Here is a 22,825-nt window from a genome sequence, read left to right as displayed (position 1 = left end):
ATTCATGCAATTGCATGCAAAGATCTTGCTTATGCAATCAAAATACAAATGTTCTATTCGAATGTATCTCGTCTAGTGAGATAGATAAATTAGCGGTCCAAAGCTTACATACAAACTTGACGATATTGTTGATTCTCTCTATTCAGCTAGATGATTTTAATTTTTTTTTATATCTCTATAAACATCTTATCCTTTACAACATAACTTCTGTGGGCAGAATTTATCTTTACTCCGCTTTAGACTGTTCATTGGACAGTCTAAAATTTCATTTTCAATACTACATATATGCTTCATTAGCGTGCGGCAAACACAAAAATATGGAGGAGTTATTCAGAAATATTTAAAAGTGCAACTTATTTGAACATTTTCCGAGCACTTCCTTTAGAAATTAAAACATACTTTCAGTAGAACAAGTTAAATGAAAGACTTTTTTTCTGATTAAAGTATATCTTTTTATTCTTCAGAATCCACCGAAAATAGGAGTACTTCATTGAAACTCGCTCATTTTGCATACATATCTAGATAAAAATTCCCTTCGTAAAATGAGTGGTACTGAATGAAGGATTTCATTGTACACATTATGCTCATACATATGTTGCCATGGTGCAATTAAAGCTTCGGACTTAATTAATTCTGCTGAAAAGAAAATCGTCGGATAAGACTAGAAGGGATAGGAAACTTACTGGACGACGTGGATGGTACTTACATTTCTAAAATATCTACTCGCACACTACTGTATTTCGGATTTTGCACCCACATTAGTTGGTTGCAGAAGGATTCAAAGGAGGTGAAATTAATATTCTTAATTAGAATCAAAAGATGGATGGATCGAGAAGCGTTATTAAAATGCATAGAGTGTGCATATTTCAAAAGAGTTTCATAGAAGATTTTTCAATTATTCGTCACATCATGACTCAAACGGAGCTTCGGACTAGAGTGAACATACAAAGTTTCACACTGTGAAAAAAACGCGAACAATTTGCGCATTTTCTGATTGAATGTGCGCTTCCTGTACAGAGTAAAGCTGCTAAACACCCTGTCCATATATAAGGCTGCTGTCACCACATTCTAAGAAATGTGCTGGACTGGGAGCCATTTCTTAGCAAAGAGCGATGAATATTTTCCACGGAGCAGTGGAATGAGACCTTGAAGGCTGCCCCAGGTATCATATTTGGAGATTTCAATGAGTGGGTGAATAATCAGGCGATACGTTGGCACCTGCAACTGACATAAATGTACCCATGACAACGGACTGCGACTGCACTAGTAGTGTCATATGAAATAGTAGTTTCCGCCGAAAGAGATTCACAATGATGAGTCTCTCCAGATGGAACCCCTTTTAACCAAACTGAACACCTGTTAACCAAATATCACCATCTCTCGTCCTTGACGAATGTCAGAGCCTATATGGGACCTCGTAATCTCGTTGGAATAACGCTTCGGTTCTGATAATCAAGTGATAATAAACATTGAAGCGAACTTAACATATTCCTCTATATCCACCACAGAAAAATTGCAAGATTAAAACTGAAATGGATGTCCCAATGACTGCAGCAACTGAAGTGATGGTTGTGACTGTTACTTGCAGAAAGTTATTATTAATACAGTCCCGAAAATAGTTGGCCTCAATCACGGAAATTTAGAACGACTGGCTTGATGCTGATTCCAAGCTCGCTACGGAAGGGCAGCAGCTTACTTACTGAATATTGCAGCACTATGAACCCTGTGGAGTGGAGAAGCGACTTCCTAGATGGAAAACCATCAAGGTTGTGAAATCGAGGAACACAGACTACTTGGATTGACCACATATTTGATAACGGCATCACACCAGCCACCATAAAGAGTTAAAAAGAAAGTTGCGGAGACTGCCTTTTCCCTCTTTGGGGAAGATGAATATTATGGCGTATTTATCAGATATATCCAACACACCCAAGTAAAAGCATGACGGTGTTAGTACACTGTGACTCTTACAGGTTTGGAGCCGGTAATGTATTTACCAGAAGCAACCTATAGTACACCTTTCCTGTGCGGAGTTGCCAAATCTCCCATCAGGCGCGTCGTGCGGATAAGGGAATGTTCGGCGAATGTGTCATGGGCATGCACATGCACGCATCCGGAGATGTGCGTGTATGGGCATGCTTATGCGCAGGCCGGGTAGGTGGGAAGTAAACGCCCACCCGTGGATAAAAATTGGGTATGGGAAGGACACCCAGAAATTAAACCAAATATGGAAGAGGAGAAAAGTAGTTTTTTTACGGTGCAGGGCTTCGGAAACCCAGTGCCGGCGGTTTTTGGGAGTGAGCAAGCGGGCTCCCGGCCGTCGATATCCAACGACCGCAGTGCCTCAGTAGTGGGAAACTTGGCTACTGTGGCATCTAATGCTACAAGAGATAATGGTGGAGTGGAAATTAGGTCCACACCGGATCCTTTTAGGAGGAGTTCGAAGCTTGGGAGATCACCACCGAGAACAATGGTTCTTTTTGGTAGTCGAGATTCGTCGCGGGACTCTGAAAGAAATACGAATAGTCCCTTAATCGAGATCATTCATGTGGCGCAAGGCGCGAAAGCAAACGGGAACATACCGGAATGGCGTTCGTTACACTCGGGGAACGAATAAATGAACTGTGCGAGTTCATCAAGGAGAGGCGGAATATCCACCAAAATATTCGAGCCTTGATAAGAGGCATTAAATTGTCTTATATCAAGGCACTCGAAGAAAAGAATTCCCAAGCGTCAGTTGGCAAGGTCACAAGGGAAACGCAGGTGACGCCTCCCCGTGATAAGGCAGGCGGGAAGACAGGAAAACGGGCTAGAGACGGTACCAGCGAGCCTCTTGGACCACAGCAAGTCCCGAAGAAGAAAAAAGCCTCTTCACCAAAGAAGGCGGAGCCGGCGAGAGTACCCGCGAAAGTCGGTAATCTCACGATTGCAGCCACAACACCTACAAAAGTGGAAGAAACCAACGCCTGGAGGCCCGAACAATGGACTAAGGTGAGCAACAAGAAGAAAAAGGACAAAAAGAAGCTCCGCCCTGAAATAATAATTATTTCCAAGAAGGGAAATATGTCCTATGCCGACATCCTCCGAAAGGTGAAGTCAGACCCGGAATTGAAGGATTTGGGGGATAGTGTGAGCCGTATCAGGCGAACACAGAGAGGGGATCTGATGCTGGAGTTAAGTAAATCCGCCGACAAGTCGGCCGATAACTTCCGCGGGAAGGTGGAAAGTGTACTTGGAGAAGAAGCTGAGGTAAGAGCTCGGAAACAGGAGATAGTGGTTGAATGCAAGGACCTAGATCAAGTCAACTCACGGGAGGACATCTGTGCTGCGTTAAAGCAGCAGTTCAACCTTGGCGATATAGACCAGAGTGCCATAAAAAGGATGAAGAAGGCATATGGTGGCACACAGACTGCTATTATTAGTTTGCCGGCGGAATCAGCTATTAAGTTATTTACCGCGGCAAGGTAAGAGTAGGTTGGGTCGCGTGCAGGCTCAGGGAGCAAATATCTCTAAAGAGGTGCTTCAGATGCCTCGATTTCGGCCATTTTGCGGCGGCATGCACTAGCCAGCATGATAGGTCGAGGAGTTGCAGGAAGTGTGGAGAAGAGGGCCACCTCATCAAAGATTGCACCGGAGATCCACGGTGTATGCTATGTAGTGGGAAAGAGGGCGTGGACGGCCGGCATGCTGCGGGAAGCAGCAGATGTCCGGTATATAGGAGGGAGCTGAACCGCACAGCCAAATGAGATTGATACAAATCAATCTCAATCACTGTGAGGCAGCTCAGGACCTGCTCTCGCAAACCATTCGAGAGTTGAATGTCGATGTCGCTGTTATTTGCGAGCCGTACAGAAACTACGGCGGTGCGACTTGGGCGGTGGATGCGTCTGGCAACGCCGCAATCTGGGCGTGCGGAAGACAGGCCATTCAGGAAGTCATGGCTTCCCCGGCAGCCGGTTTTATAAGGGCGAAGGTCAACGGTGTCCATATTTACAGCTGCTACGCTCCTCCTAGTGCAACCTTAGCACAATATGAGCAGATGTTAGACAGTCTGGTGTAGGACGCTAGAGACCGCAGCCCTAAAATCATTGCGGGCGATTTCAACGCGTGGGCCCTGGAGTGGGGAAGCCGATCGACGAACACCAGAGGTCAAATTCTGTTGGAGTCATTTGCGGAGCTGGACATCGTGTTGGCCAATGTTGGATGCGTGCCCACCTTTCCAGGAAGAGGGTCGGGTTCGATCGTTGATCTGACATTTGTCAGCACTTCACTGGTGAGGGAGATGGCTTGGCAAGTGAGTGAGCACTACACCCACAGTGACCACCAGGCCATCTTCCTCCGCATTGGGAACCGGGGAAGCAGTCAACGACACTCTGGAGGTGGAAAGGCTAAGGCGGTTTGCTGGTCTATCGGAGCTTTCGACGAGGAGACATTCCTGGCCGCATTGGAGGGAGCCCATGATCCGGATGGAACAGCGGTGGAAAGGGTCATACAGCTGTCTCAGCGTGTAACCGAAGCATGCGACGCTACGATGCCACGACGACGTTTGTACCACGGCAAGAGACCAAACTACTGGTGGAACACGGAAATCGCTGCCTTGAGATCCTCTTGTCTCCGAGCGAGGAGACTTTCCCACAGGACAAGGGGAAGGCCGGAGCACCAGGAGCGTGAGGAGGAATACAGGGATCTGCGAAGCAACCTTAAGAAGGCCATTCGGAGAAGCAAGCGGGAATGCTACCAGAAGCTCTGCATGGAGGCTAATACGAATCCGTGGGGTACAGCTTACCAAGTTGAAACGAAGAAGATCCGCGGGCGAAAATCACCTCAGGTGACATGCCCACGGCTCTTGTTGCAAATAATTACAAATCTTTTCCCGCAGCAGGAGCAGGACGAAAGAGAACCCCAACTGGCAGCTCAGCAGGACGTCTTCTCGATCCCTGATGTTACCGAAGAGGAACTTTGGGAAATCTGCAGACGTATTGGAGACAGCAAGGCTCCGGGATTGGACGAAATTCCGAACAGGGCTCTGAAGGTGGCGGTCAAGGCCAGACCAAGGTGGTTCGCAAGCACATTCGAATCGTGCATGGCGGAAGGAGTGTTTCCCGCCCAGTGGAAGAGGCAGAAGCTGGTGTTGCTACCGAAGCCCCGAAAACCACCTGGCGTGCCCTCTTCATATCGCCCTATTCGTCTCTTAGACACCATGGGGAAGATGTTGGAGAGGGTGATATACAACAGGCTGCTCCCGTTCATCGAGCTTGCGGGTGGTCTTTCAGAGCGGCAATATGGGTTTCGGCGAGCCCGTTCTACGGTCGATGCAGTAGCAAAGGTCGTGGAATTGGCTCAAAATGCAATGGCCATGGGCAAATACTGTGCTCTGGTGACGCTCGACGTCAAAAATGCTTTTAACTCAGCCAACTGGGGCTGGATTAAGGGCGCTTTGGCCAAACTGGGTGTTCCTAGCTACTTGGCTAGGCTCATCGAGAGTTACTTTTCGGATAGACTTCTCTGGTACGAGACGGACGACGGGCCGAAGGAGTACATTGTGACAGCAGGTGTGCCTCAAGGTTCTGTATTGGGACCGCTTCTGTGGAACATAATGTACGACGGAGTACTTGGCCTTCGCGTGCCGGAGGAGACAACGCTGATTGGTTTTGCGGACGACTTGGCGGTAGTGGCAATTGCAAAACATCCCGAGGACGTGGAGCTTTATGCAAATGAAGCCATTCATACCATCAAGTCATGGTTACGAATAGTCAAGCTGGACCTGGCGGACGAAAAGACGGAGGCGGTCCTCATTACCAACCGTAGGAAGAACAACACGGTTACGATCCAGGTTGGTAATCGTGAGGTCGTCTCAAAATCGGTTGTCAAATACCTGGGGGTGATGATCGATGCCAAGCTGAGTTTCAAGGGACACTTGGATTATGCGCGAGAGAAGGCAGCAAATGCCAGCTCATCCCTTGCAAGGATGATGCCTAACGTGGGAGGACCGAAGTATAGTCGCAGGCTACTCATCGCGGGAGTGGTGAGGTCGATCTGCTATACGCGGCCCTTGTCTGGACGGGAGCGTTGAACCACGCTGTCAACCGGAGGAAGATATGTTCGGCATACCGGCCAATTGCGCTAAGGGTGTGCAGCGCATTTAGGACGGCGTCGACGGAGGCAGTGTGTTATCGCAGGAATGATTCCAATAGATCTTCTAGCGAACGAGGCACACTGGCTCTACGAAAAACGGAAGGCAAATCCAGCCGAGGTGAATGCGGATTTCCGAAAAGCCATCAGGAGAGAGCTGTGTGGCAAGTGGCAACAACGATGGGATAACTACGACAAGGGCAGGTATCGAGAAATGGGTCAACCGAAAGCACGGAGAATTGAACTACCACCTGACACAGTTCTTTACGGGACACGGTGGCTATAGGAAGTACTAGCATCGCTTCGAGTTGGACAAGTCTCCCAGCTGTCCTGAATGCGGTGCTACACCCGAGGACCCGGAGCACGTTATGTTCCATTGTCCCAGATTTCTGCAGCAGAAAAGGAGGTTGAACAGCATCTTAGGGGCGAACATCGAGCCCTCCAACCTGGTGGAAGAGATGTTGAAGTCGGAGGAAAACTGGATGGCGGTAAATGAGGCAGTAGCCGTGGTGCAGACAAAACTCCTGGAGTTGGATCGAGTTCGGAAGGCGGCGCGACGGAGACGTGACATGGACGAGCTGGTATAACGAACCAGAGCCTCCCCCGCGAAGTAATACCTCACGGTGGTCCCGCGGGGAGGGGCGGAAGAGTGGGGGTGGTTTTAGTGGGTGTGAATCCCACACACTGCTGCAACCTGGCGCAGCAGCGTCTTTCTAAGATTTCCACCTCCATCCATAAAAAAAAAAAGTACACCTTTCCGTTTAAGCTCCCTACGTTAAGGGCCATTCTTAACAAGTACGTGAATTGGCCATGATTAAATAATAAAATGTTTTTATTAGCTTGATAATCTCACATGGCTGTAATTTTATACATTAGAAGCAGGGCTCCAACTCACAGTCCTCCTTGCTGCCGAACTACCAACTTCAAGGTTTCACCAGTTGTTGTTTCATTGTTTGCAGAGGTTCCGTGGCGTCTGAAATCTTGCACACGCTGTTCCTTTTGTTTCCTTGTTCGAGTTCATCCTAATATCAATTGCGCTTGAAGGCAATAGGTGTTGCCTTCTGCTGATTTCCTTGGTGTTGTTTCGTTGCATTCCTCTCATCGCTTGGTATTTCCCGACGTCTTTTTCCCCACTCATTGGCAGTACTGGTCTTCTCGCAACCTTGCTCAAAATATGCCTGGCCCTCTGGTACTGGATCTTAAGTAGGATTTAAGCGGATCTCGGCTTTTCGCGGCTCCCGGCTGGAAACTGGTGTTCCGATCGTCGCCTCGCTTCCGGAGGTCCCTGCTCTAGCTCTAGTACAGCAATGCTACGGCTGGCACCGACTGTATTGCTCACAAAAGTTGCTGTCTCCATAACTTGGTCCAACGAGTAATCCAACAAAAGTGTCCACCCTCGGTAAGTAGGCGTCTGACTTAAAACAGAAGATGACTAACGTTTTCGACATCCGAATACTAGAGACCAAACTCCTCATTAGCAGCCCTCGGCGTATGCTGTTAAACTTTGGCTTGAGGTCCGAATTTACTAGTTTGTCAGTGCAGCTGGACGGTCCTCGAATATTACTTCGATTCACCCCCAACCAGGCTTGTCTGCTCCTAAAGCATGACCAGTAGGCGAAACAAATACTAGCTTTTGGATGAACCTACTTCCAGCAAATGCCGCGCGAAGTTCATATATAGATTTTTCAAATTATGTAACCTTAACTTGGAGCATAATCTAACCAAGCCACTCTGAAAAGCATGTTGGTTTTCATTGAGTGGATACGACCTTAGCATTCTCTCGTGAATATGACAGCTTCTGCAAACATTTCAGAGAGAATTGCACTAAGTCTATTTGTCAAAAGTCACTGGTTAGAACTGTGAACCCCCATATATATATATGTGGGGCGGATCCCCCCCAGGTGTAGTCAAGTGTGGTGTCAAACAAAAAGTATCGATTAGTACTTTTCTAGGCAGATAATAGTTATTGTAAGGGAAAGGACTACGGGAGTCCAAAAAAGGTCAATTACCTTAAGGAGCCATTTTCAGAAACTACTTAACCGGAAAATATGAAAAGAGTTGTGATGATCTGTGCACATGGTATCTAGTCCTCAAAATACTCTCCATTACAATATCAGTTCGAATAAAGTTAATAATTTTCTATTATTATATTTTGAAAATTTAATGTGAAACTTTTCATAAGTGACGACTTCCTTATTTCCCCCAGCTTTCCCGAGGTATAAGGACCTCTGCTCTTCAACCTGAAGATTGACCGGAATAACTCCAGCTAACCGGACACCGCGCACCAAACTCCCCGGAATCGTGAAGAGGATCGAACTGAATTGCAATCATCAGCAAACGGCACCTAGTGAATAAGCGACCGCTGACATTGGACAACAGCCAGAAAATCGCAACTATTTCAGCTTCTCCACGGTATTGCAAATCTGCTCAAGAAAGCTTATTTTCGTGCTATTATTATGTCCCGATATTTCACCGCTGGCTTCGGCAAGGAGACGAGAACCCTCTTTTTGGCTAGGACGTACACGCGACATTACATCGCAAAATTAAAAACGTTTCTTACAGCTACCATCACAAGGAGCACCACTCATCGACAGATGAGACTGTGTGTCTGAACAAATCCTACCACTTGGAGCACTTCTTCAGCACCATATAATCGTTCAGCTTAATGAACTTCTCCAACATACTGACAGGGCGGTACGTTGGCAGCGCCTTTGCTTTTGCTTATCAGTAAAAGTCTCGCAAATTTCCAGCTGGAAGGAAAAAACCTGCTGTCAATGCACCCTTTCCCAACAGCAGCATAAACTTGGAACTGGTGGACAAGAAACAGTGCTGCACGCTTTTTTTCGATCTTTACTGCTTCCATGGAACAGAGTGATTAATGGTCATCAAACTTTTTGATAGCCGACTTATACCCAAAGCCCCATGGGTTCCTGTTAACGTTCCTGATTTACTTTTGGGTTTTGATTTCATGAAGAGGGGTCCTTTACTCACTCTCTTGTATTTTGCGGATCTAAGGATTACCTCATACTGGCCTCATGCTCGCTGAACAATCCGCAGTAGTCTGAGGCGGTTCCTTCGTGCATTTCGGCGACCAATACACCAGTAACTTACCGCCCCGGAGGCTTCTTTTGGGCGCCGATGCAGTACAAGCTGCTATGATAAGGCCCATTGTTGAATCTACTAAGGATTCAGTAGCCGCTCTCCAATTCAAATCCGCTTGGCTAGCTTACCAACGTCTATTATTCCTATTTTCCACCGTGTAGGTATTTGCTAGACGTCAGAGCATTGGATAGAGCGGTTTATCACTTCGAACCAAATGTACTGGCCGCACCGCTAACGTTAAGGACTTCGCAGCTAACGCTAAGAACTTCGAAGCAAAGGTCACGTTAGAGATAGTGTCAGCGCAACCAGGGCGTGGAAATATTGGAGTCTTACCAATGCTTAGGCCAATAGATCCCACCCTGGCGCCCATCTCCAAAATTTGTGTGCTTCGAAAATTCTCGAGCTCTGGCGTTAAAATCCCCTCCAACTAGAACTCTTTTTTCCAACGAACCCACACGAAACCATGTGCTACACCGCACTCGCAAGTTAACCGTATTTCTCACCCAGGTGGCCGTAGTGTCATATTAGAATACACAGGTGAGCTCCTACCTCCTGCTAGCTCCTATCTAGCAAGAAGTCAGCTTTTCTTTCTTGCACCATCTGCCCCATCAGGTGGTAAGCAGCTATAGCCCTACGCATGTTCGATTGGAGGATGTGAACCATTGTACCTGGTTTTTCATTTTTGAAATTCTTCTTTGCAGATCTGGCACTGTCAAAATTGGACACATGAGGCAGATTTTCTTTCTGCAGCCCACGATATTTGCAAAGAACACAGCATTTTTCCGACTCGCAAATCTTCGCTTTTGTCCGGGTTCGATACATGTGTAAAACAAAGTGTTTCAGTTCTGCTTTTTGCTAAGCCCTGTTATGTGGAAATTTTTGCCCTCCGCAGTTGGCAGATGTAAATCCCACCTTGAACTTGTTCACAGTTGCGTAATCCCTTTTTATTGCTTCCTCCACCTGTTCACGAGAAAATACCTTAATTCGTGGATGACGCATTCTAGGCTAGAAACCGCCTCGACTCCCGGGGATAGGTTTAACGTCTACTTCATCGTCTTCTGGTTTGGATTGTTGTGAATTTCTGGAAGCACTTCCGCGAAAGATATCCCTCGGTGGAGAAAAGTCTCTGACCGTGATTTTCCGCTTCTCTTTTTCTTTGGTGTCGTAGTTGACCTCGACTTTGCTGCAGTAGAGTAACTGTCGTAACTATTAAATTTACATTGTTGCTGTTGAATTCTCGCCATTTTTCGACACTACTTAATCAATTTGGTTACCACTACGCGGAATTCTTCTTGCTTCGTCCTTGGCGGTAGATCTATGTTGTTTTCCTCTTGTTTTGTTTTATCGACTGTTAGTCTAAGGGCACCAAACCTTGTGCAGCGATGTGCCTTTTACTCAGCTTTCTTCGGCAGTCTTCCAGGAGTTTCACTAATGTGTCATAAGGTCCAGAAGTTTCTCCATCTCTATTATGCGATCTTTAACACCCAGGGTGATGTTCCGCTGGATGAGAGTCGCAGCCTTCATTTTCCGTAAAACCACCCCCATTTCTTCAGTAGCTCTTTTTCCTGTATCTTTGCTGTTCGGATGAAGTCTATCTCCTCCGATGAGATGAGCTGCGTTTCCCCATATGGTGGTCTGAAAGCACCAAGTTTTGTGCAACGATGTACCTTTTCCTCAGCATCTCTTCGGCGGTCTTCCAGGAGTTTCACTAGTGTGTAATAAGGTCGAGAAGTTTCTCCATTTCCATTATGCCATCTTTGACACCCGGAGTGATGTTCCGCTAGATGAGAGTCACAGCCTTCATTTTCCGCAAAACCACCCTCATTTCTGCAGTAGCTCTTTTCCCTGTACCTTTGCTGTTAGGATGAAGTTTATCCCCTCCGTTGAGATGAGTTGCGTTTCTGCCTGGTTGGCAAGTTGGTCAATCTCTTTTCCCGACATGAGAGTATCAAGCAGCATGAAGCTTACTATTTTTCCTCGTGCCGTTTTTCGACCTCAAATTCGGTAGCGTTTTCCCTTTTTGGTTGCTAGAGCCATTGACCTGTCTCCTTCTCAGCTGGGATGGTAGGCTTTTCTACCTTGCCAGTAAGTGTTACAAAGGTGACCGCAGTGTATCATCGCTCCGTGTGGAAAATTTTGGCTAATGCCAGTACGGTCGTCGTAATTGTTGTTATCGAAGTTGTCATTGTGTTATGGGTCCCAGCTGCAAGCCGCTATTTCCGCTATAAAGTATAGTTGTCCTAAATAATCTCTGTAATTGCCTATGCAAGCAGGGGGATCAAGCGTGGGTATCAAAAATCCTTTTGGGAATTTGTACTCAGAGCTGAACTGAACTGGGCCTGCATTTAGCTGAAAGATTAACCTGAAACCTGTTTCTGTTACTCTACTGTAGGAAGGTAACTGAATGCCACAGCTAAGAGGTCATGTGCAACCTATTCCGAATCTTTTGCTATCATAATCTTAAGTCCATCGCATGTCAAGTCGTCGTCTTTATCGCCTCTCACGATAGCTCAGCACAAAGCTTACGGCTATCAAGTGTGCTAATGAGAATAAACTTGGATACTTGAAACTTAGGATAAACAAGATCAAATCCCAGTCTGGAACTTTGCCCTGTCTGTCCGAGCCTATTTGGACCCTGTATAAGCGGCGAAGTAGTTAGTGTTAGCATAAATTTTTGGTCCCCATACATGCAAAAGAGGGGTGCAAATTTTTTTTTCATCAAATATAGTCATGTGGGGTATCAAATTAAAGGTCTCGGTTAGTACTTTCCGAAGCCGATCTTAGTTTTGACATTCGTTGGAAAGGCAGGGAGAGCGGGGGGTTCAAAGTGATCATTTTTTTAATTAATCCATTCCCAGAAACTGCCCAACCGAAAAATCTGAAAAAAATGAGGGGGCTCCCACTATATGGTGTTTAGGCTCCGAAATACCCTCCATGCCGATACCTGTTAAAATAAAGTTAATAATAGTACATTACTATAATTTTTAGTAATTTACAGGAAAACCCCCCTTAAGTTCACCCTAGAATCACGAAATTACACAAAACCTTTCATACCTGAAGCGTCTAGCTTCCGGTTTCCCGACTTGTTTTGTTTGTTTTACACAAAACGTTATTAAAATCGGTTTACCGTCTGTTAGACTTTGGAATCTAGGACACGCATGCCGGACTGTTACCGACTAAAACCTCCCATATTTTCTCCACACTCTCCCCGCGGTGGCACCGTTCCGGTATTGCTCGCGGGGCTGTTCAGTTCTTAGCTGTTCATTCTAAACGAGCTGCTACCATTTTGCGTGGCATTAATTACAGTAGCTTGACTTCTATGTCCCCGCTGTGCTCCTGCTACTTTTAGCTGCTGGTGGATCCGTTTCACCATTGCAACTATCGCGTTCCATGCGGTATTTCATTGAGCATGTACTTTATCAGATTTTCCACCGGTAAAGGGGTATTTAGCTCTGTTTCAAGCTTTCTCCTTGAGCTTTTAAATCTTGGGCAGGCGAAGAAAACGTGTTCTGCAATTTCGGCTACACTTTCACACGTAAGATAATTGGGCGATTCATCTAGACCGAGCTTACAGAAGTAATTCCTGTATCCACCGTGCCCGGTTAAAAACTGAGTCAGATCGTAACTAGTCTCACCGTGGCTCCGTATAGTCCACATACTTATATCTGGGATAAGCCTGTGTGTCTACCGGCCCTTCTCCACCTGGTACCATACAGCCAATGATCGCATACGCTCGCTTCGCTTGTTTAGGCTGGCTTCTTGATTCTCGTAGAGACGACAAGCCTCGACGGTTAGAATAGCTACCGGGATCATCCCCGCAATCACGCATGCCGCCTCATAAGATGTTGTTTAGTAGGCGCAACATGTTCGGAGGGCGCTTAATCGATATGCAGCTTGAAGCTGTCTGCAATCTGCCCCGATTTTTATCGCCGACCCTTACATTGGTGGCGCGTATAAAAGTATAAAGCTGACGACTCGCGATAAAAATAATCATCGACTGTGCTTCGGGCCGCCTACATTTGGAAGCATTCTTTGCCAGTGTTGAGCTGATAGTCACCGCTTTCTGCCACTTCTCCCCAGTAAGCTTTAAGTGGGGTTTAAAACTCAACTTGGAGTCGCATATTACTCCCAGGTATTTCAGCGATGGCTAAGAGCTAACAACATGTGCCCCGATGCAAATTTCAACATTTTTTTGTTTCCACCGCTTTGTAAAGAGTACCAACTTTGTTTTGTGTTCGGCAAGCTCCAGCCCGTGGTCTTTACGCCAAGACTTGATCGTCCTATATGGTCTCGTATGCATATATCTGTACGTCGTCGGGGTGATTGGATGTTATAACCACTCCAACGTCATCTGCAAATCCGACGACAACGGCTTGTTCAGCTACTGGAAGCCGTAAAACGCCATTATACATTAAGTTTCATAACAGAAGCCCCAGAACAGACCTCTGCGGAACTCCTGCCGTTATTACATGCAACTTCGACCCTTCGTCCGTAACATAAAGTAGCTTCCGTTGTCGGAAGTAATCGAAGATTACATTTAATATGTATTTTGGTGTTTGTGCCGCGATGAGCGCTTCGATTACATGGTTCCATCTGGCATAATTGAACGCGTTCTTGATGTCTAGAGTCGCTAGTGCGCAGTATTTCCCTTCATCGCAGGCTTTTTTGGCTAGCTCAAAAACCAGTTCGGTACCATTAACCGCTGACCGAGCCTTCCGGAAGCAAGCTGCCTATTCAATAAATAAAACTCACTATCAACTAATGGATATAGCCGGTTATAGTTTATCCGTTCGAGGCCCTTGCCTATTGTATTCAGAATACAGATAGGTTAATAGGATATTCGTTAACCTATCGGCTTATCTGTCTTCGAGATCAATAAAAGTTTTTGTATTTTCCCCTCTGCGGGGAAGGACTCTTCTTTTAAGCAGTCTCTAAATACCCGTGCAAGCATGCTTGGTACCATTCTCATCGCTAGTTCCAGCGCTTTGTTTGGGATTCGATCAACGTCGGATGCTGCGGTATCCTGGTCCCTTTTTACTGCATCCAAGACTGCGTCTGTGGTTACTGAAAGTATGTCTTCGGTGTTCATTGGTATCGTTGGGAAGATTGTTTCCGGATGTTGGGGGAACAATGTCGAAACTATCTTCCACAATCATCTAGAGTACATACTAGGAGGGGACCTTTTACCTTTTGTTACTAACATAACGGACTGGTACGCTCCTCCCCATGGATCCGAGTCTGCTTCATCACAGAGTCGCTTGAAGCAATAATTTTTACTTTCCGTGATGATCTATTGCAATTTCTTTTGTGCCTGCTTATATTCGAGGTACCGTAGTTCGTAGTTTCTTCGACGTTGACTCCGCCTTCTGGCCTTGAAGCATTCCGTACGGCACTTCGCTATTTCAGCGTTCTACCAATAGTTAGGGTTGCGCTTCCGAGAGTGTGCACGTCTGGGCATGGAAGCGTCACATGCGCGGTATATCTGTTGCGACAGCTGCGTTGCTTTTTCTATGGTCGCTCCAGTAAACTCTGTGTTAAACTGCAATACCTCCAGAAATGTATTCTCATTAAGTCCTCTTGATGGCCAATCTGTTGGTTGGTTTCTTCAGGTGAGGATTTATTTTTCTGGGTCCCTTATCAATAGTAATATATATATCACCTGTGAGGCTCGATTAACGCAAGCCTGTCTGTTTCCCACGTGCTACCGGTTACAATCGCGATTTTTGGTTTCCCTACATAGATGGCAATGAGGGTTTTTACTGCAGTCCTTCATCAAATGATTTTCCTCTCCCCAGTTTAGATCTATCAATGATGATAATGCAATCCTTCGCCATATGTCCGAATCCGAGGCATTTACAATACTTTCTTTGTGGATTTTATCCGCGTAGCCTGCACACGACCCAACCGATGCGGATTTTATCTCCCAGAAAGTGTTTTTGTAGCTGAGGTCATACACATAGGTAGGATCGCTGTCTGCATTCCACCGTACGCTTTCTTTAGGCTCTTGATGTCCATTTCCTGCACGTCGTCCAGTTTCAATTGCTGTTTGAGTGCTACACAAACTTGGTAATGATCTCGTTAAGATCTTTACATTCTATCGAAACCATTGGCCGACTTACGCGGATGGTCGCTTGCTCGCCGAGTGAAGCCTCTATGCTCCTTTGTAGGTCAGCGTGATCCTTCTTTTCCTTCGATGGTTCGAACAGCAATCCTCCTTTTTGTGTTCGCCTAACTCTATCCGTTACACGCATTTTTCTCGGAGACGGTTATAGCGATTGACACCAAATTTGATGAAAAGGTGGGAACTGTGAACGGTCATGCATACAGTGAGTTACATCCTATTACGACGAATTTGCATAAATGCAAAAGGGGTGTGTAATTTTGTTTACCAAATATAGTCATGTGGGATATCAAATGAAAGGTCTCCGTTAGTACTTTCCAAAGCCAGTCTTAGTTTTGACATTTTTTGGAAAGGTGGGGAGTGCGGGGGCTCGAAAGTGATCATTTACTTAACGGGCCCATTCTCAGAAACTAACCAACCGAAAAATTTGAGAAAAATGAAGAGGCTGCCACTCTGTGGTGCCTAAGCTACCAAATACCTTCTATACCGATATCCCTTAAAATAAAACTAATAATAGTATATTATGATAATTTTTAGTAATTGGCTGGAAAACCCCCCTGAAGTTCAACTTAGCACTACGAAATTTCGCAGTAACATAGAGCATGATCCAAATTTGGTGATATCGCACTATTACTAACAAAATTATAATAGGTCAAAGTTGTCGTTTCTTTACAAATTCCAAACTATGAATGACAATATCACTCGAAAGTGGATACTCTCACATAACATTTGCATATATTACGTGCTACGTACTAATGGGGCAAAAGCACACTCAAATGTCTTTATATAAGAAATACACAAAACCTGATCGGTTGTGCCACTTTGCACTATCAAAGGTCTGATCTGGACGCAGTTGAGACGCTTTTAAATCCCCATCTAACGTATCAAGCCACCGTTGTTTCGCTCGGCTTTTTTGGTCGTTTACCATCGACTTCGATGTTCACACCAACCTTGACGAATGAACGCGAAACATTAAGGGTAAGTAAGATACGGGCATACCTCTACTTCTCCAAATTCTGTTAATGAATACAATCAAAAGTACTATAATGAGAGCTGCATCTGCCTAATTCTGAAAATCGAAAACTGATGGATATGTCAAAATTGCAATAATTAAATTTCCAATCTAACAATAGACTATGAATGTGAAACCAGGTGAACTTCCAAGCTAAGCCAAAATAGAACGGTTCACTACATAGTACGATTTGTTTGTTCCACTTCCTTTTCCGAGAAAAGGATTCCTTCTTGTGAGTCAGTTTATCGGTTCCTTTTAAAGAGCAATCGAGGAAACCGATAAACAATAAATCAGTGCAAAAATACATTCAATTCCTGCTGAAATCTTGAAATCCGGTCATTTTCCTGTAACACGTAATACCACTATTCAGATCTAAATCGTCCTACACAAGGTTCCCCTTCAGAGGAATGAATGAGTGAATAGTGTGAGAGGTCAGAAAGACCAAAACACCACTCAGGCTATATGTCCTTTTTAGATCAAGACCCATATCATTGTGATGGAAAGCTTATGACCGTAAATAACAGTTTCATTTGTATCTGACAGAAGGCAGATGTTTTTATTTTCTGCCTTGGAAAATAGATACGAATTTCGAACAAGCATTTCGAATGTAACGCCAACGGGAGAGCTATTACCTTTTCCACATGACTAAAAAAGATACAAATTGAAGTGCTTTCCTTACTTTGAGGCATTGTTGCTGCTACCCTTTGCTGTTGGTATGCCTGATTCAACCCATTCTTTATAGCCAGTTCTCATAATTACTGTAGAAAAGAGGAATCAATAGGAAAAAAGGATTCGTTTTGAGTTTGCAATTGATCTTCTGTCGTTTTCATTTCAAATCCGTTACGGTTCATAAAGTCAATGGAGAAGGGTTTTCCTCCACTTCACCTCCATATTTTAACTGAACTTTTGGATAGTGATTTTTCCATCGACAGCGTTGAATGGCTTTAATAGAAAACAGTGCCGGTGGAAATATTTTTACTGGGCGATGAATGGATTGTGAGCGCAAGTACGGCGGAAATACTAGAGAAAAATAGCAGTTTTGAAGTTGGGCGTTGAAGCCAGTTTTGTAATTACAAACTTATAAGAGAAAGTCTGAAAAAGAACGCCTTGTTGTGGTAGTTCTTGATGATTTTGTCGTTTACTAACTCCTAATCCTGATGCCACAGAATGTAACTAAAGCAAGCATGTTTTGTAGGTTCCATAGAATTTCACGCTTCTATTTCAGGGTAGTGAAATTTGTGCTCACATAAATTGATAACGATTTTTCATCTGTAGAACGTTAGACTATTCTGCTGATCAAGGATAGAAAACTGCTACTATCATAATGGATGTATTCAACAACTTGGGTATCCTTAACTTCGTTCAAATTCCTGTAAAAGTAAAGTTGCCTGATTGAAAAAATCTCTTGCCACTTCCTCAAAAGGATGCTACTTAAGGCACTTCTCTTTATCTTCTTTTATGTAAAGACTTAAGGCATCCTAAGTGGTGCTTTCTGTGGCTGGTATTAGTATACATTCACCTCCCATTGACTTCCTCCTTCTTCCGAGTCAACAGAAATATTTACTTTGACACGCCCAAGTCAGAAAAGTTATCTTTTGCCGGAACTACATTTTAAATACAAAAAGGGTTTAAGTGTTTCGATTTTGGCCGAACAAGCGCCACAATAAACTCTTTACAGGGGAAAAACACAATCTGAAGGGTACTGAACAAAAAAGGTGGAAAAACATCTCAAACGAATTTAGCAAGGATACCACTTTTCCAAGTATTTGAGAAGGGTCAGAAAATTAAAAAGATTACAATCGAATGAAAGATATCCAAAAAGCCCTCATCCTGATTCTTTTGCCGATAATTTATTTGTTAACCGGAAAGGTTTCCTTTTTCACGATAAGGTGAAGAGTGGATTCTGAAACGACGTCTAATTTATTCAATCCGAGTACTAAGCGTTCAGCACGTCCGAATCTATTGAGCGGATTCGATTGTAACAAAAGGTTAAGTGGTGATTATATTGTTTTATGGAAACTGTTAATTATTTATGCATGGAATGAATTTGAATGAGTTTACCTCCAGCGTTTTGAATATCAGAATTTAGAGCTACTTTCTATGAAACGTGCCTTCCTCATGAATGGAAAATAGAGCTTGCCTTACGCAGTCATACCATTAAAATGTTGATTAAATAGAAATTTTTGAAACTTTCAGCATTAGATTCACTCTCCAAAACTATTCTACCCTTTTCTCTTTCATTTTTTTTAATTAATAATTTTCTGCTATTTAAACTTTTCCAGAATCAATCAAAAATAGCCTGCAAGCATGGTTGACGCGCTGCCTCACAATGAGGTTCTTGGTAATCATAGGCAATTTGGTGAATTTCAATTGGGCCCAGACGTGAGTAATGTAGAGGCAAAGTTTCCTTATTTATAGACAGATTAAAAGAATAAAAGTTCTACTGGCTGCCAGTAGTCGTGCATGTCTAGTTGAATTTTCAGTAAATTTTGAAATTTCAGTCCCATCTCTGGGTGGGTGAAGAGGAGGAAGTCGCCCCTCTTTAAACCCAATGAAAACTCGTCGCAGTTGAAAAATCGCTGCGGTCAAAGTTAAGGCGCTGCAAATGGGGAATATTTTGATATTATTATGGTAACGTTTGATTTGCCAACCCCGTCACCGGAAGGGAGGGAAGTAAAGGAGGAAAAAGAAAGGAGAAGAAAGTCCCTCCTTCTTAAAAAGTTACGGTGCCTTGAAGAGGGGTTATTTTACAAATATTAATCAGCTTCTTCTCATAGTTGCGATGTGCAAGCAGATTACAGAAAGGACTGTTACTTGCCCCCCCCCCCCACCCCCTTCCACACCCACGCAGGTAGGAGGTAGGAAATGAAGGGTCACGAGGCGATCTCCCTTGCAAGTTGCGGGAATAGCGTCGTCTCGAAGCGTCATTGCCTTTTAACACAATTCTTCGATAATGTTAAAAAAGTGGGGCCTTATCCTTCCTTCTACGTACCCTATTTATCTCCTCCCTATCTGGGGCTAGCTCCAACAAATCAAACTTTACTACGATAATTTCATAATACCGCCTATTTGAATCGAATTTTTAAGGGAAGGTGACCGCTGGGATTTTCAACAGGCTTTGGGAGCTTGCCCGTTCATTCTCCCTTTTCCGCCTGAGGGGATGGGGTTTGAAGTCAAACCCTACCGTTTTGACATGAAACTAGCTCCAATTTGGGGCGCAACAACTTTTTAATCGGAAATACCCATTGCTATTTCTTAAGGAGATTGGAAAGAGGCCCTCCCTCCCTCTCCCGTCCACCTTTTCTCCTTAGTGGAGTAGGGTTGAAAATTAAAACATTACAATGGCCAAATAAGAAGAATCTACTTTGAAGGGCAATAATTTTTTAAGGAGGGTGATCGCCACTAGCTTTCATTGGGCAGACCGCTCCTCTTCTCCTGCATAAACTTCTTATCCCTCCTTTAACCTTTACACCAATTTTCTTAGAAGTTGCTCTGTTGCAGCTCCAAGTTTTATAAAAAGTAAAAACCTTTTCCATTACAAAATACATATATATATCCCAATTTTCAGGGCGATCGGTTGACCGGTTTCGGAGTTTATCAATCATAAACGGTGTACTACTCGCTCTAGCGTTTTCCCCACAGTGTCCAAAAGATATATAGATTTCTAGGAAGTTGACTCACCTGGAGGCTTAGGAGAAGTAGTACTATCTTCTCCCGTTTCCATACTTCAGGAAATATACCCTCGGACATGCACGCTTCGAATAATTCAGCGAACATGCCCGGTCTAGACTGCACGGCAAACTTAAGAGCCTTATTCGGTACGTCATCCAGGCCCGGAGTTTTATTATCTCCTACTGCAGATTTCCAGTAGCTCATCTCTGGTGACTGGCGGTATTGCCGTCACTTTCAGAGGTTGATGAAAGCTATTAATACCCTCCTTTTGTCCTGGGAATAACCCTTGGATGATTTTCAACAAGAGCTACCCTCGTGATCAGGGGAGATGAACGGTCTCTGAATCGGCCCACCAGGACCAGGCTAGCCTGACATCTTTCTCGATTTCAGGCATGATAATTCTCTGCCCTGTGGCTCCACACATAGCTCAAAGATAATTGCCTGATGATTACTATGGTGTAGTCCTCGCTGACGTACCAAGACAGCTAAGGAGGGTTTGATTTACAATTAAGGCAAACCCTGGAAGGTATTTACATTTATATATATACGCCGTTTATTTTCGCCCAACAAAGGCACTCGCTCTCTGACTCCCAGTACATTGTATGACTTGCGGATCGCTTGCCCATATCGCTGCTCCACCAGTCGAATCTGTAACCCATACTCCACCGTGACGGTTTCTACAGGGTGCAATAATGATGGCAATTTTTACCTCGGATTCATGGATAGTCTGCTCAAGTAAATCCTGAGCGACCCTACAATAATTGAGGTTTATTCAAACAAACCCTATTTTCTCAATGAAATCAGCGCCTTCCTAAATTCCGGTCATTTTGCAATTCCAACAATATGCCGATTATCTTTGGGATCCTTATTGCACTCTTTGACAATATGGCCTTTCTGCCCACACCTTCTGCATCGATCGGACCGATTGGTGCTCCGCTGGTGGAGCATGCCTTGGCAATATGACGAAACGTGTGGTACTTGGCATTTGGCAGTTCAATCACCTCATTAAAAAAATTCGTCCTCTCAGACAACCCATTCAATTCGAACATTCCCAGCCGGCAATAACTTTTACGCTGTTTCTATTGATAATCGTCATGTGGCCTTCCGTTCGTCTGCCCGTTTTTTTTATAGAGGTGAATAGCATCGAAAGCTGCGGTGTGCAGCTTTAAGCCACTAAAATCACCTCTCTTCACCCGCTATGCTCCACGGAACTATCTAGAGACATTACAACGTGAGCGGGTTGAAGCCCTATCGGCTTACTCCTACGGTGTGAATTGTTATCTCTCTGCCACTTTTTCGTAACCACCCTAACCTTCGAAGCTCTTCATGAACACAGGTTATGGTGCTACTAAATGCGATCTACACTTCTTGGCATTTGCGGGATGATCGTCTCCACTAGTAAGGGTCTTGTCAATAGAAATTGAAGCTGTCCCCTCTCATTTCCAAATCGCGGAAACACGAAGAGCACATGCCCGGGTCCTTCTATTTGTTTAGATATTCAAGACAGTCGGTAGTATCCACCATGCCCTGTTATAAACTGAATTAAATGGTAGTGGACACTTACATAGTTACGCATAGTCTAAAGCTGGATATTTGCAGTCAGCCTGTGCATCCACCTCGCCTTGTAGGAATCATCCCAATGTTCCTGCCACACCCTGATCGTACGCGATTTTTCCTCCCATCGTCGATCTGCGGCATTATGGTCATTGTCTCCTCAGCCAAAATATCAATCAGCACCATTTCCGCGACTATGAAAGCTGCTTCGTCTGACATTGTTCGAAATGCACTAGCGACTCTTAATACGCTCAGACGATATACTGACCATAATTTTCTCCTATACGCTTGAACAGTAAGGGCTTTTGTCCAAACTGGTACTGCATATAGTAAAATGGGTGAACACACTCTCGGTGGTTTCGGCCTCTCTATATTGGGCATCATGCCAGTTAATGCAGCTACAACTTTCGTTGCGACTGCTTACCAGTACAGCCTCAGTGTTTGTGTTCCGCCAACTCTAATGCATGTGATACAAACCAGGCGTTAATCAGACTGAAGACGTCTCTCATGCCCAGACAACATCCTCCAGGTGTTTGTCTATTACAACAACTGCGATGTCGTCTACATAGCCGATGTGGGTAACTTGTCGCAGGAGTTCAATGCGCAGCACATGGTCATATACCACGTTCCAGAGCAGTGGGCCCAGCACTGATCCTTGAGGCAATCCGCCGATTACCAAATATTCAATTGGGCCTACGTGATGTCATAGAGGAGCTTTCTATCCACGAAATTCCCCCCGGAGGTTTGGCTTAATGTACGTGGGCACATTCAGCTGGCTGAAAGATCTTATTATATGCTGCCATTACGCTTAGTTGAAAGCATTCCTCACTTCGAAGATGATGATGGCACAGTATTTTTTGCTACCACCCTGCCACCTTGTACCTGTAATTGCTTCCTCTGCCAGATTGACCACTGCGTTGATAGCATCCACCTTTAATCGGCCGGCGTGTAAACAGTATTTCTATGAGGACATGCATCCCCTACAAATGTTGCATATAATTAGCTCGAGCAACTTTCCCATACTGTCTAGCAAACAAATAGAACGACACGACGATGGCTCTCTATTAGATGGTTTACCACTATTTAGTAGCAGCATTTCAACTGAGACGGAAGGTGCCCTCTTCCAAGGACCACTCCGGTCTTGCTTTTATCGCCGTCCTCAAAGCCACGTACAGCCCGGGTGTTTTTTAGCCCCTACCTTTTCGCAGGCAATGGTAAGTTCATCCTCTGTT

Source organism: Hermetia illucens, chromosome 1 (assembly GCF_905115235.1).
Source record: "Hermetia illucens chromosome 1, iHerIll2.2.curated.20191125, whole genome shotgun sequence".
Classification (NCBI taxonomy): Eukaryota; Metazoa; Arthropoda; class Insecta; order Diptera; family Stratiomyidae; genus Hermetia; species Hermetia illucens.
Note: the sequence above shows the minus strand (reverse complement) of the source record.